Source organism: Sciurus vulgaris, assembly GCF_902686455.1.
Source record: "Sciurus vulgaris genome assembly, chromosome: 16".
In the NCBI taxonomy this organism is placed as follows: Eukaryota; Metazoa; Chordata; class Mammalia; order Rodentia; family Sciuridae; genus Sciurus; species Sciurus vulgaris.
In genome coordinates this window covers 33,352,792-33,368,767 of record NC_136477.1, presented here as the reverse complement: position 1 = coordinate 33,368,767, position 15,976 = coordinate 33,352,792, and the positions used below count along the sequence as shown (strand labels likewise).

At 40.9% G+C, this 15,976-nt stretch overlaps 1 protein-coding gene across 1 annotated transcript in view; it reads right to left on the bottom strand.

Moving 5' to 3' along the window:
- GADL1 (glutamate decarboxylase like 1) overlaps positions 1 to 12,714 on the bottom strand; it is a 506,342-nt gene extending 493,628 nt beyond the window's left edge. The window contains exons 1-2 of the mRNA XM_079113990.1: positions 12,479 to 12,714; positions 12,192 to 12,266 (exon numbers count right to left, since the gene is read on the bottom strand). The gene's annotated coding sequence lies outside the window, so the exon portion shown is untranslated. The remainder of the gene's footprint in view (positions 1 to 12,191; positions 12,267 to 12,478) is intronic.
- Positions 12,715 to 15,976: the final 3,262 nt, after the last annotated feature.

The window sequence follows — 15,976 nt, the reverse complement described above, 5'->3', positions numbered from 1 at the left end:
CTCCTAGACCTGCTTCTGGGTTAAAGTTGTATGTAATTCAATCAGAGCACTCAAATCATTCAAAGACTTTCAGTGGAAGTAACTAAATTCTTTCTACACAGTTCTCATATCGATGCTCAGAACAATCTTTTAAGGAAGTCTTCAAAGGCAGATTGGGCTTGAGATTAACTTCAAGGGAGCTAAAGTAGAAGGAAGGTTGGTTTTGATCTAACCCAGTGTTACTCAAACCTAAATTATTCTCACAAAGTCTTAAAAAGTATTATTATTAACCTAACATCCTGCTTTTAATTGACTTGGATTTTTATTCAAATTTGGGTTAAAGGACATTTATATTAGTTTCATAAATTAAAAAATAGTATCACTTGCCATAAATAGATGGTAATCATGAAAGCAAAATGATAATATTACATGCCCAAAAGGGCACAGAATCTGAGCCCCACTCTCTACATTGAAAAGGAGAGAATTAGCAAGTGTCAAGAGATCTGTAAAAGATATATGAACACAAACATAAAACATTTTCCTTGAAATAATCAGAAGATTGAAAGATAAATGAAAAGGAAATCGTTTTTTTCTTTATGTGATTCAGGGCCATTCATTACTGTGTCTAACCATGAACTAAATAACCTGCATAATATCTACACAGGAATAATAATATAATTTGCAGGACCCACTGCAAAAGAAAAATGTGGGGCCTTGTTTAAATATTATTTCCGCCAGGCATGGTAGCACATGCCTGTAATCCCAGCAACTCAGGAGACTGAGGCAGAAGATGGCAAGCTCAAGGTCACCCTCAGCAATTTAGAGAGTCCCTAAGCAACTCAGCAAGACTCTGTCTCAAAATAAAAATAAAAAGGACTAATATATATATATATATATATTTATATATATATATATTTAAGACAGTGATGGTGCATTAAACCAAGCATAGAACCTTTCTAAGTACAGGGCCTCCCACCCTTGAAGCCAGTCTTTATTGCACATGTCCCACACTTTGTACACTAAAGAAAATGGAAAATCCAAGAGAGTGGGTAGATATCAATGCTCAGTAGGAAATTTAAAGTCTGTAAACCCCAAAGGGAATTCTAAAGGCCATGATGTTGCAAAGCCAAAGTATAGGACCATCATCATAAAGCCTACAGCTGAAAACAGACTCTGAAGCAATAATGAGGAATGTGGGTGGAACCATTGCACAGAACCTTCTGTGACCAACTTGTAGAAAACCAGCTCTCTCTTCCTTAAAATAGTTAATGTTAGATTTGAGAAATATAAAGGAAAGAGCAATGACATGTGCTGTCAGATACATCTGGCAGCATCCCATAGAGACACTCCAGACAACTTGAGAGTTCAATGAAGGAACAGTGCACCAAGACAGACACTCACACACCACGACTAAGAATACAAGAAGCTGTTACCACCCCTGGCCTGAAAGGGTGAGCAGAAGAGTGGCTATTGGAATTTAGAAAGAACTGAACCCCCAGGAGAAGGTTGGCCAACCGAAGCCAGGACATAATGGGAGGAACACAGTCCCTGCCAAACCACAGCTCCTTAGGGAAGGAACAGGGAGAATAAACACATCAACTTCTTTCTCTTCCCAGGACTTCCCTTTGACTGAACCAACCCAGAACCAGAGGGCAAAAGACCCTGGATAATATGGTTCCAGAAATTAGCCTCCTGGAGTTCAGAGTAGAGTAGACAAGAAAGGGATTGGACCAGAGGGCAAGTGAAAATTATAATGCACCTCTGGTGAGAGGTATTTGTGGGGTGCAGGAAAGTGTTTGGGAACTACACCCAGGGCCATCAATCACTTTGAATGGTGATTCCATTCAATAAGCGAGGGGATGCAGAGAAAGGGCAGTTTGGGGGAGGAGTTAACACAATCTGTTTTCACCATGCAAATTTGGAGGCATGCAGGACATGCACCAGGCAGAGAAATGAGGAATGGCATCCGTGACCTAGAAGTCACAGATCTGTATATATGAGGTAGGTAAAGTCAGTAACCAGAAAAGAAGTCCAAGAACCATGGTCTGGCAACACCACCTTGTAAACAGGAACTGGGAAAGAAAATGCAGCTCAAAGAAAGTAAAGAGGGGCCAGATGGATAAGAAAAAAACAGAGTGGGTTTACTTTTACAGGGTTGGGGTGGGGTGAGGGCAGGGCAGAAACACTTGGTTAGATTATCTCTAGAAGGAGGGAGCCTCAGCCTCCTGTCACTGAACATGAAGTATTAAGTGGAATCCTGCATGGTGGAGGTGTGTAGATGAGATGACCTCTTAGCCATGTTCCCAGCCCATGTTTCTACCATGTTCAGAGATGAAGTAGCTACAGTAGGTCTCAGCTATAGCCCTACACAGTTCCCAGTTTGCCTCCAAAATGGGAAGGCAATCCCTCAAACACAGCAATCTCTAGCTCAGAAACCACCTATGATTCATCTCTCTCTACCACTAACCTCTCAGCCCCCTCTGAAGCCAGCACAGAGGGGTTAGCTGGCAGATGGGTACTGAAGGGGGTGGTGGTGCAAAAGCAATGAGAGGAAATGAATCTCCCTTGGATTACTTAAGGCACAACAGGGCCAACATTAAGTCATGAGCTTGGGCCATTCTGAGGGCTGCTGGTCAACTACTCCAGGGACAGATAAGAAAGAAGCCAATTCCCCTCCTCAGCCCTAAAGAGATGCCCAAGCTCCTCTGCAGATGGCAGCTCTCTGTGTGTGCCAGACACTGCCCACCTCCCCCCACCACCACCCACTTCCACATCCCTCTCCAGCTCCAGAACCACATCAGGGCCTTCTTCCTAGGGCATGTGCACCCTTAGCTGACTGAGGCTGAGTGCAGTCACACCTGGAACTATAGGAAGAGAAGGTCAGAGAGAGCTGCTTTTGCCCTTCTTCCCCACACACTCAGCTGAGACCACCCCATGCCTAGGTTCACAGAGAGGCTGACCTTCCTGTTCCTCTGCATGTCCTGAATCTGGTTTTCAGGGAAAGCCATGACTGGGCCAATGATCTGGAAAGCCTTAGGGGTTTCCTAGGAAGAGCGTCTTTTGCCAAAACTGATGCGTAAAGAGTCCCTCTTCCACAGCTCAACCCTATTCCCCTCTCTAAGAAAAGCAGCTTTGACTGAGAGCCCCAATGCAACTGGCCAAATGAGGCCACCCCTCTCCACTGCATCTCATGTGCCTCACTCTCCCTGGTCAGTACATTGCCAGTGAACATTCTTTTAGGTAATGCCTATTATACTCTGGAGCCACTGTCTCCTCGTCCTTGGAGAGATCTAGACTAAATAGATTCTGAAAGCTCTTTGACTCTCTGATATGCCTCTTGAAGTCCCTGGCCACAGTGTCATGGTGCATTCTAGCTGTTCAAGGGAAGGAATGACACACAACCCCTTGAAATCTTGGGGGAGGGACAGAGAAGTGCAGAATAACTCCATTGGAAGTGCAAAGAAGTATAAAATGAGCACAAAGAAGGAAGCCATAAAGTCTAGCTGGGACCAGTTGTTTCCATTAACAGCTCTATTTTACTAAACACGTACCATTATGTGCCAAGTTATACATTAGCTACTTACCCAGTAATTAACTCCTACACTCCCTGATGCAGCCAGTCTTATTAGTCTCTTTGAGTAGATTATGAAACTGAAACTGATTAGGAAATCAGTCTCTTTGTAGAGATTAGGAAACCCAACCAAAGGCCACAAGATATTAGGTGAAGGAGTTTGGATGGAGTTGAGTGTTTCAAACCACTATAATACATGAAAACTGGATCAACAGCAGATGAATTATTCAGACTTTGCTGAATTCCAGACAATCATTCATTTGTCACAAAATTTTACCCCGCGAGAAAGAGATTATTTCAATTCCCATCTTACGAATAATAAACTCAGTCTTTCAAAGAAGTTATATGACTTGTCCGAAGTCACACAGAAGCCAAAATTAAAATCCGGGTCCTAAGCACGGCATGATTCTGCCCCCAGATGGGAAGATGTAAGTGTGATTGATGCTCGGAGGGCTATTTCTTAGTTTGGGTTCCCTGCAAAAGCACAACCTGAGCGAGAATTTGGGCACAGGTGTTTATTGTGAAGGTGATCCTAGGGAGCAGAAGAGGGCGATATAGGGAAAGAAAAAAAAAAGGCAAAGTAGGTGTAAATTGGATTATCACTGTGGACAGCCACATCACCCTCATGAACTTTCTGAGGAGGCTGCAGAGGCCTCCTAGAATTGCTTTGACAGGAAGGGATGAAGGGGCATTCTGCATGGGTTCCTGCCTCCCCCACAAGATGTAGATAGGGTCTGCTGAGCTCCCTCTGGTGTCCCTGGCATCTGAGGAGCCTTGGCACTAAGCAAAGACCTAAGTAAGGCACGTGCTTGAAGTGAGATGCTGTGGTAAGAAGTGCAATACGAAGCTGACTCAGAGTCCCAATCTGGGCTGAATTCCAAGGTGACCTGGTGAGGCAGCAGTCCAAGTCCTAGGTATGCCTACCTGCAGGGGAGGAGTGGTGGAAGGGGGCAGCCCAGACACCGCAGGCAGCAGGGCCTAGATGGAGCCGGGAGCTCACCAAACACCTATAAACTAGTTTATAGCTCTTCTCTTGAAATGATAGAAATGAACTGTCAGCCAACGAGGTAAATGGGCATGGAACAACCCTCGATGCTAGAGGCCAGATGCAGCTACCCTTTCTCCCATTCAACCACGTAAAAACCATCCTCTGCCCCATGAACTGGCATCACTGTGCCTTCAGCTCCTGGGACTTCTGATTTGTTTTTGTATTTGTTTCTGTTTTTGATATTTTAGTGTTAGCAGTATAGGATTGAGATTGAATGCTTGGACTGTCTGTGTGTCCCTGGGCAAGTTATTAACCTCTCTGCACCTCAGTATGTTTCATCTGTAAAGCAGAACAATGATAACATACCTGGTAGAGTTGAGTGAGGATTAGATGATATTCTTCTGCCTGTACATAAATCACTTACAACAGAAATATGGCATTAGTGAGCATCTTGTCAAGGGTAGATGTGCACATTTTAACATTTCTGAGTAAATTCGCCTCAACGTCAAAGGGAAGGACTAGTTATAGTTATCATTTAAAGAAAAAAAATGATAAAATGCAGAGAGTGTCAGGTGTGCTGGGAAAAAGATTACATTTTCCAGCCATAGAAACTTAGGTCTGGTGACCTCTCTGAATTTGAGTTTTTCAGCCACAAGAGGAAATAATCATTTTTACCTGCTTCACGGCATTGCCGAAGCCCACTGGAGATCAGTAACACGAAAACACATTGGAAACACTCATGTGATATAAAGATGTTATTCTTGTCATTATAATTGGGATAAGAATTGTAGATTCCTTCTGCCCCACATGTGCACACACAGACACACACACACACACACACACACACACACACACACACACATACACACATACACTTCCTGGGCTGACTGTTCCTCATTGCCGGAAGCAGAGCAAGACATTTTCACCTTAAGGTCACCGTCATCGAAAGGAGTACGTGATTAATATCAGAGACACTCTGCAACAGCTGCTCAGGGTGAGCCATTCATACCATTGGAGTCAAGAACTGGGCTGCTAATTTATTTATGTATGAGGATGACAACCAGAGAAAGCAATTAGGACTTGGGCATCTGTGCTTCTGTGATCCCTGCTTGATGGCGGAGGGGCTCCACGGAAACCTTAACAGTTGCTAATGCTAACTACCTTCCCTCCTTGTTGGCTCAAGCCAACTCTTTATATACAAAACAAGTCATGTTTGTGCCCCAATCCCTCATCTGTTCCCTTCCACATGCCAGTCCAAATTAGATGACAAGTGGCAGTGGTGCTGCGGGGGAAATGGGCTTGGAAACAAAGGTAGGGAAGGTTCTAAAGCTTTCCAGAGTTCTTTACAGCGATCAATTAACGAATCCTGCAACAGTCAGGGAAAGTAGGTCAATATTATCATCCCTGCTTCGTGGATGAGAAAACAGGCTTAAGAAGAATGGCTTGCCCAAGGCTAAGCCACTGATCAGAGGAGCTGAAGCAGAATTAGATGGGAGAATTCCTGACTCAGAATCCTTGGCCAAGTGTGTGCTTGCTTAGCATACAGAAGGTGATCAATAAAGGAGATAGACTCCCCAACTGAGTCCTAAACAGATGCATTAAGCCTGTCTTGGGTGCAGTAGCAGATTTTAGGTCCAATTCAGGTCTGAAAGCGAGAAGATTTTTTAAATATGGGTCTGAAAACCTGCAAAATCCAAGAAAATAAGTCCATGTGCACCCAAATTAAGAGGAAAATGAAGAAGTAATTTGGTCTCCATAGTGGACATGGTTTTCTGCCCTATATCTCAACAGTGTTCTTGCCAGGAGGCAAAGAGAGGCTGACAGGGATTCCCTACTTTTTCCTCACCCTTATGACCCTATAGAAGCTAAATTATCTCCTATTTCACCTCTTGGGGAGATTAGAGATTGTATCCTATGGAGAGAGGGCAAGGTCGGTGTGGGGGTCCTTGGGCAACACCAGGATGACCAATGGCCACTGGTATCGTGCCCAGTGGTAACATTCTCACAAGATTTCACACAGAAAGTCCTTGGCTGATTTTACTTTCCTTATCCTCCCAATGTCTGTGCACCAGGTTTTTTTGTTTTTTTTTTTTTTTTTCTATCCATCCCAATAAACTCTCTGTGCCTTCAATTAACTCTCTTTTGTTGTTTGCAATCGTGACGAGTAAAGTTTCTGACCTAGAAATGTTAAGCACTTGCAGAGGTGAGTCCAATTGCCAGCTTCAGATTCCCATGCATTGCTAGTGGGAGCATAAATGGACAAGACATACCACAGAGAGCAATTTGGCAAAGGTTTTCATGTGCCCTCTGACCCAGCTCTCCACTTTGAGGCCTATTTCCTACATATATACTTACACAATTGCAAAATAATTTATATACAAAGTCGTTCTGCGCTTGTGAATCTATGTGCCTGATCATTCCCTGTAGTGGTGTTTGTAGTAGCAAAACATTTCAAAGCCTCCAAAGGTCCATCAATAGAAGACTAATTGGATAAATTATAATATCTACACAAGATGGAAAGTTATCAAGGTTTTTTAAAATGAGGATATTTGTTAGGTATTGATATGGAAAATTTCCCAAGTATTCCAGTAAGTCAAAAAAACAACAGGTTCGAAACAGTGTGCATAACATGCTATATCTTATAAAAATAAGAAAAAAATAAGAATCTACATTTACTCATAAATATACAAAAGGCCACTCTAGTAGGTTACAGAAGAAACAACAACAACAAAAATAGTGTTTACCCTTTGGTAGGAGAGGGAATGAGGCAGATAAGAAGATAAGATAGGGAGGCTGAACTTTTCTTTTTCTGAATAGCTTTTTAGAATTTTAGAATTTTGATTTTGAATCTTGTCAATAGCACCTATTTAAAAAATTAAATTAAAAATGCTACTTCAGCTTAAGTCTAATTCATTTGAGCATTCCTGCCCTCACACCAATTCACCCATTGCCTTCAGCATGTAGATAAGGCAACATGGTTAACAGTAGCCATGGACTTGACCGATTCCAGAAAATGCAGAGGGCTGTGTCAGAGAATTCTCTTGGGAATCTAGGGCTGTAAGTTTACCTTAGCTCAATGGTGGACACTTGCCTAGTATGTTGAAGGCCCTGGGTTCAATCTCCTGCTTCCCCCGGAAAGAAAGAATAGAATCTGGTCCAGATTTTTAAGGAGACAATAGAGACTAGATTGCTTAAAGTTAAATTAGATGGTTTCTAGTGCAGCAGCATATGAAAGTTCATCACATCTTTTGAATTGTGGAATACAAAGAAATTACATTTCAGAGGGGTATGCACTCTGAAGTATCTCCTCAAACCATATAAATCACTCGTCCTTGCCATGGATACACCCTCTTCAGAAACAGGGAAATAGCCCACTCAGCAATGGTTATTGGGAAATACAGGGTCCTGGCAAATTACCTGCATCAGTGGAGTATGTCTAGTGAGATTATTCTGCAAACACTGCCTAATGAAGAGATTTGAGCTTTCTTGCCTGAAGGTCCCCGAATCAAACTCAAACCAAGACCCCCAAGATAAAAATGGACTTATTTATCCTCTAAGCCATCTACTTGAAAATCAATAATATTTCAAATTTAATGAGTTGTAAGACAAGTAAATTAGAGTTTGGAGTAAGCAATATTGATTAGATTATTCTGTCAACTGGAACCCATAAGTTTCCTCTGTAATTAAGTATTTCACATAGTGTACAAGGTGCTCAACGCCGGTTGCTTTCATGAGGGTATCAGAGAGCTGCTCGTTCCTGTAATGAAAGTCTTTCCCTTACCCTGGCTGGCGGTCTGTGCCCTGCCTAGCAAGGGTGTCCCTGCCCTTCTCCACAGCAGCAGGCTCTGTTGATAAGTGGCTTCCCCCCAGCACTCATCACCCTGGCTCCAGTCACAGAGCTTTGGTGAATTTGAACATCAAAATGAAGAATGGCAGCTAAAAAAGGAAAGAAAGAAAGAAAAAAATCATGTGGAAGAAACTGCCTTCAGTAAAAGAGCTGTGAACTGATATGCTAGTGTTGGAGCTGTCTTTAAAGTTCCCTCTGCAGTTTGCATTTCACAGAAGCTTGGGGATGGCCAAAGTAGATTTCTAAATTGATAAAAGAAGGGGGCCAAAAGGGCAGAATTTAAAACATCTGCTGTCACCATTTGACATCAAATGTCCTAGTCTTACCTCTCAATACTAAATCACCTTGCCTATTATCAATCTTCTCTTCCCTTCCTAGGGGAACCTCATTTTTAAAATCTGAGTAATGGTTGCTTTTTAATTAATTCATTTAATTAATGTTAAATGGAATCTCTGACCTTGTAGTACTCCTGGGATCTCTGGACCAGAGTGCCCTAGTCCACTTTACTAAGGAAGAAAAATTCAGAAATTGCATAGAAATGTAGCCCAATTGCACTTAGCCCCCAGCTATTTAAAATATGAAAAACAGAGGCAATATAACCAAGATCTGGGTACTGAGAATATAGACTAAAGCTGGCAGCTGGTCAGTGCTGCAGGCTCTCAGTTCCTCCCAGACCAAGAGAATCAGAAGCCACCTTTCCACCAGGTCCCAGGTGATTCTAGAGCATATTATTGAGTAGCACACGAAGTTTGAGCCAGGGCTGTGCTCTTACAACTTGGGTGAACTTAGCCAAGTTATATGTCCACTCTGCAGTTCAGGGTTCCTGCACACAATAAGCACTCCATCAGTATTAGCTATTATTCTGGAAACAAATGAGTTTCTGGGCTGCAGAATACAGGAGAGATTTTCTTTGCAGAAAGAACAACATTATCCTGATATAAACTGACAAAGATTCCAACAGAACTGAAGAACCAGGAATGGTTGGAAGAAGGGGAACTTAAAGGGGAGATGATTGAAGGCAGGAATTTGTCCATTCTGCCTATTTTCCTTGAGCATGAGTGCAGTGGCAGAAATTCAAAAGAAAGAAAACAGGACAAGATTTTGAAATGCACCAACCTAGATTGAGACCCTGCCTCCCCTGTTCCCTGGCTGTGCAATCCTGAGTAGGTTTTGACTTCCCTGAGCCTCAGTCTCCCAATTTGTGTAAATATGATGAGAACATTGACAGTTACCCTTATAAGACAGATAGAAGTGACACTTGCCTGCTCTTTTTTGCATTTCCTTTTTCTTATTAGCTAGTGGCAGAGCTTCTTGAAGTCCAGATGAATCTCTGAAGACATGAGCTAGCTTGACCTTGTCTCAAGACCTGATTGCATATTTGAAAACAGATAAGGGTGCCTTTAAGGGGGAAAAAAAAAAAAACTCTGTCTGAAAAAAAAATACAATAAAATAGAAATAAAAACCTCTATCTGAGTCTCATATCAAACTGATTAAATCAGAAGCTTCTGGAATGGTGCCTAAACTTCAGTATTTTCACTTCTGCAGCCCAAGATTGGGTCCTACTGTGTTAGAAGGAAACAAAAAAAGAGAGCGCAAAATCACTTGAAAGAAGTGGGGGGAAATAGAATAGTAATCATGGGTGGGAACGGCAGATGAAAAAGAAGCCCGAGAGAGATAAAAGAGGAGCACCTTATGCGACAGTGGGGTGTCCAACTCCAGCTGCAGTCATGATTAAGGGTCTTATTAAAGAATAGAGAAATCCATTATTATTGATCTTGCCTGTCCTCTGTCACACCTCCAGTGAAAGCGATCTCACAGTGAACGTACAGCATGTTTGGGAGGAGATAAGAGAAAGACGCTCAAGGGGAAGGACCACTGACCCTCATTCAGACTGATACCAGAACAAGAGTGTCAGCAGAGATTAAGGACTCATGGAAAGCCAGAAATGGGAGTCAGAGATGACCAGGAGACATGTGAAGCCATAAGATATTATAGAGCTATTGAGGAGAGCATTGAACTTCCTAGACCATCAGGGATAGCGGGGAGAGTCCATTTTCTTTACAGCCCATGAGGAAGACTGAACTCAGCAGATTTCTGGACACACATGAACAATGTTCACCCGAGGCAGATTCAGTACAATTCTAGTTATAATTAACCCTGATGTGCTGAAATCTCCACTCCCTCCACACACTTGATGTTCCCCTGGGTTGGAGCCACTGTTACAGAAATCCCGCTAACCAATGCAAAGGTTTCATAGAGGTTATTGTGGCAATCTGCCACTCGTCCAGTTTGCAGATAGAACTTTTGATTCAAGTTTTCCCACTTTTGTATTGGCAAATACAATCTGGGTACATGGATCTTGATGACCATTTCATTTTGTAAGGAGGTGATATGGCCTCTAATACACTACTATTGAGATCACCTGTTTCCTAATAGGTGTCACCCACGAGTCAAGGGAATTGAGAGGAATGCAAGCTGAGAGGGGAGGCTTGCTGAGAAGCAAGAGGCTGACACATTTACATTCATGAGACTTCCTTCCACCTCTTTGAGGATTCCCACAATGCTGTTGGTAAGAAGAAACAATTCAACAGAACTCAAATTAAGCCAAGTGACTGTTCATCACATAACATTTAGGAGCGCACAGATTTTTCTCTTTATAGATGGCCTCTTACAGGAATGATTGCAGTTTAACACATAGAGTGAAATCATTTACAAAGAACCAGCATCATTCAGTGCGAGGCTTTCTGGCCCCACAGGAAACCCTTTTAAGCTTTCAAGCCTTAAAATGAAGGAAAACTTCTTGAGAACCTTAATTTAAGGATCATAAAAATCCATTTGTCCCATTAAATATCCTTGATTCTCTTGGCATGATCACGTCTATAAATGTTTAAGACTTCTGATTTGCTCTCTTTTTTCTATGAAATAAGAAGAAAACTACTTAAAAGCAGAAACTTTATTTATGCACCTGACCCATATTCTTCCTTCGAGTCTCCTCAGATGCCCAGACCAGGAAGTTCCCTGTCTCTATGTTCTCAGCATTCCCTTTATGTCTCTGCCCCACAACTCCCTATTTAATGCTGTTATTTTTGTATGTTTGTCTCCCCTACATGACTATACACTGTTCACTGTTGTTCTCCAGCACTTAACACTGTGCATGGCACAAGAGAGAAAATAAGTATTTGTGGAACTGTTGAAATTAGCAGGAAATGAGTGGAGGAGGATTCTCTATTACTGTAAAATGGAAACATCTGTTGCTTTCTTTCTCTCCTGATTAATAACTGAGGACATTAGTCTATTCTCCCAGTTTCTTGGTGAGGCAATTTATCTAAAGCAGATTGTTCATTTGAAATACAGAGACAACTGAAAATTCTGAAAACCAGCCTAGAATGTAAGTTCCACGAATGAGGAAATTTATCTTTCCTGCTCACCACTCCAACCCCACAATTTAGCACAGTGTCTGTGCATAGTAGCCACCAGAAGTGGACATGAAGATGTGCCAGCTGGATCCTCTTCAAGGAAGATCTGATGGTCCCTACACGAAATAATCAGCACATAGCCTTCAACTTTAAGCTCCTTCAGAGGTTACTTCAGCTGTGCCTTATGTTTCTGGAAGTCACATCCTTCCCAGGGCAGTTTGCATTCAGTGAAGGACCAAGGCAGGTGTATAATACATGACCATTTTGTACAGATGCTACCATGGACAATTCCAATAAGCAACACCTGCTCTGGACCCCCCAATGGCTTCTGGATTTTCCTATAGGGTAGTTCTACTTGCCCTGTGCACAGTTCTGCTTCCCACCTCTTACCTTCACAGATGTTGGACCTTATTAAATACTTTTCTCCTCAAACTCCATCTCAGTGTCTTTTCCAGAAGAATACACCTGTGAAATCAATAAATGCTTGTTAAGTGAATGAATGAACGAAACAAAACAGAAAACATAAATAAATTAATGTGCAAACCAATGGGTAAAAGATGAAACTAAAAAATATTTCATCTTGTGCTAAATGACTACCACCATCAGCTAGAGATGGAGTTGAAGTAATTAGGGAATACCCAAAACAGTCCCATATTCTCATCTTGGAATGCAGCTACCATCTCCTGAGTGTGCCTCCTGTTAAAAGCCATGCTGCTTCATATCACCCTTTTAGATGCTATTTTGGATAGAAATTCATTGGCCTCATTTTACAAAATAAGGGAAGGAGACTCTCAGAAGTGAAGAAACTTCCTCAGAATCAAACAGCTAATGAGCTACAAAGTGGAAATGCAAATCCTTTCTGTCCAGTCCAGAGAAAACTTCTCCTGGATTCATATTATCTTCCATAATTAATAGTAAATGTTTTAACTGGTAACCCTTTCTCAATATGGTCAAACAAACTGAAGGAAAGCAAACATTTGACATAAACATTTCCCCCTATCTGGCTGGTTGCTCCAATAAGAAACTATGACCCTTGTTCCAAGTGCACCAGCTTACTCCTGTGCAGGTAAATAGTTACTACTTGGACAATGCCAGTTTTATTTTTGCCCTTACTGATGTATGCAATGCTGTTTTTCAATGTGACAAATAATAACAATAGTAAAATTTAATAATAATGATAAAATAATAATAGAAAAAATATCATCTTTACTAGTTTGAAAACCACAAGAAAATTCCCAGTAACATTTGTCTGAAATAAGAATAAAATATTTATGTTAATTCTGCAGTGACACCACTTATTCCAAAAGAGTTTAAGGGGAATGTAAAATTGTACTTCTGAACAAACAGTGAGAGATTTTCAGGTCACAATAGCACCTCTCTTTTCACAGAGGAAAACTGAAATATTAGTGGAAATAGATGTATTAGTATTTTCCCAAAATTTAGAAGGAATTCCTCCTAAACACAATGGTGAAGTAGGCCCCAATTTCTCATTTCTTTATCTATGTTGTTTTGGGACAGTACCTTCCACAAAACTTCCCTATGTATTCTCATGCCAGAGAAAAAGGGCCAGGAAAATAACTTTCAGAAATAACCATAAATTTTTGCCACATTCTCTATTTTTTTTTCTTTTTCTTTTTTATTGTAAACAAATGGGATACATGTTGTTTCTCTGTACATGGCGTAAAGGCATACCATTTGTGTAATCATAAATTTACATAGGGTAATATTGTTTGATTCATTCTGTTTTTCCCATTCCCCCCACCCCTCCCACCCCTCTTTTCCCTCTATACAGTCCTTCCTTCCTCCATTCCTGCCCCCCTCCAAACCCTAACTCTGACCCTAACACTAACTCCTCCCTTCCCCCATTATGTGTCGTCATCATCCACTTATTAGCGATATCATTCATCCTTTGGTTTTTTGAGATTGGCTTATCTCACTTAGCATGATATTCTCCAATTTCATCCATTTGCCTGCAAATGCCATAATTTTATCATTCTTTATGGCTGAATAATATTCCATTGTATATATATATATACCACAGTTTCTTTATTCATTCATCAATTGAAGGACATCTAGGTTGGTTCCACAATCTGGCTATGGAGAATTGAGCAACTATGAACATTGATGTGGCTGTATCTCTGTAGTATGCTGATTTTAAGTCCTTTGGGTATAGGCCAAGGAGTGGGATAGCTGGGTCAAATGGTGGGTCCATTCCAACTTTTCTAAGGAATCTCCACACTGCTTTCCAGAGTGGCTGCACTAATTTGCAGCTCCACCAGCAATGTATGAGTGTACCTTTCTCCCCACATCCTCGCCAACACCTGTTGTTGCTTGTATTCTTGATAGTCGCCATTCTAATTGGGGTGAGATGGAATCTTAGGGTGGTTTTGATTTGCATTTCTCTTATTACTAGAGATGTTGAACATTTTTCCATATGTTTGTTGATTGCTTGTAGATCTTCTTCTGTGAAGTGTCTATTCATTTCCTTAGCCCATTTGTTGATTGGATTATTTGTATTCTTGGTGTAGAGATTTTTGAGTTCTTTATAGATTCTGGAGATTAGTGCTCTATCTGAAGTATGATTGGCAAAGATATTCTCCCACTCTGTAGGCTCTTTCTTCGCATTGCTGATAGTTTCCTTTGCTGAGAGAAAGCTTTTTAGTTTGAATCTATCCCAGTTATTGATTCTTGCTTTTATTTCTTATGCTATGGGAGTCCTGTTGAGGAAGTCTGGTCCTAAGCTGACATGTGGAAGATCTGGACCTACTTTTTCTTCTATAATCTACAGGGTGTCTGATCTGATTCCGAGGTCCTTAATCCATTTTGAGTTTAGTTTCGTGCATGGTGAGAGATATGGGTTTAGTTTCATTCTGTTGCATATGGATTTCCAATTCTCCCAGCACCATTTGTTGAAGAGGCTATCTTTTCTCCATTGCATATTTTTGGCCCCTTTGTCTAGTATGAGAAAATTGTATTTATTTGGGTTTGTGTCCGTGTCCTCTATTCTGTACCATTGATCTACCTTTCTATTTTGGTACCAATACCATGCCGTTTTCTTACTATTGCTTTGTAGTAGAGTTGAAGATCTGGTATTGCAATACCCCCTGTTTCACTCTTCCTGCTAAGGATTGCTTTAGCTATTCTGGGTTTCTTATTCTTCCAGATGAATTTCATAATTGCTTGCTCTATTTCTGTAAGGTACATCATTGGGATTTTATTTGGAATTGCATTGAATCTGTATAGCACTTTAGGTAGTATGGCCATTTTGACAATATTAATTATGCCTATCCAAGAACATGGGAGATCTTTCCATCTTCTAAGGTTTTCTTTAATTTCTTTCTTTAGTATTCTGTAGTTCTCATTGTAGAGGTCTTTCACCTCTTTTGTGAGATTGATTCCCAAGTATTTTATTTTTTTTGAGGCTATTGTGAATGGGGTAGATTTCCTGATTATTCTCACCAAAGATTCATCACTTATGTATAAAAATGCATTAGATTTATGTGCAATGATCTTGTAACCTGCTACTTTACTGAATTCACTTATGAGTTCTAAAAGTTTTCTAGTGGAATTTCCTGGTTCCTCTAAGTACATAATCATATCATCCGCAAATAGGGATAGTTTGAGTTCTTCTTTTCCAATTCGTATCCCTTTAATTTCTTTGGTTTGTCTAATTGCTCTGGCTAGAGTTTCAAGGACAATGTTAATAGAAGTGGTGAAAGAGGGCATCCCTGCCTTGTTCCAGTTTTTAGGGGGAATGCTTTCAGTTTTTCACCATTTAGAATGATATTAGCCATGGGCTTAGCATGGATGGCCTTTACAATGTTAAGGAATGTTCCCACTATCCCTATTTTTTCTAGTGTTTTGAGCATGAAGGGATGCTGTATTTTATCATATGCTTTTTCTGCATCTATTGAAATTATCATGTGATTCTTGACTTTAAGTCTATTGATATGGTGAATTACATTATTGATTTCCTGATGTTGAACCAACCTTGCATCCCTGGGATGAAACCCACTTGATCATGGTGCACTATCTTTTTAATATGTTTTTGTATGCAATTTGCTGAAATTTTATTGAGAATTTTTGTGTCGATGTTCATTAAGGACATTGGTCTGAAGTTTCCTTTCCTCGATGTGTCTCTGTCTGGTTTAGGTATCAGTGTGATATTGGCTTCA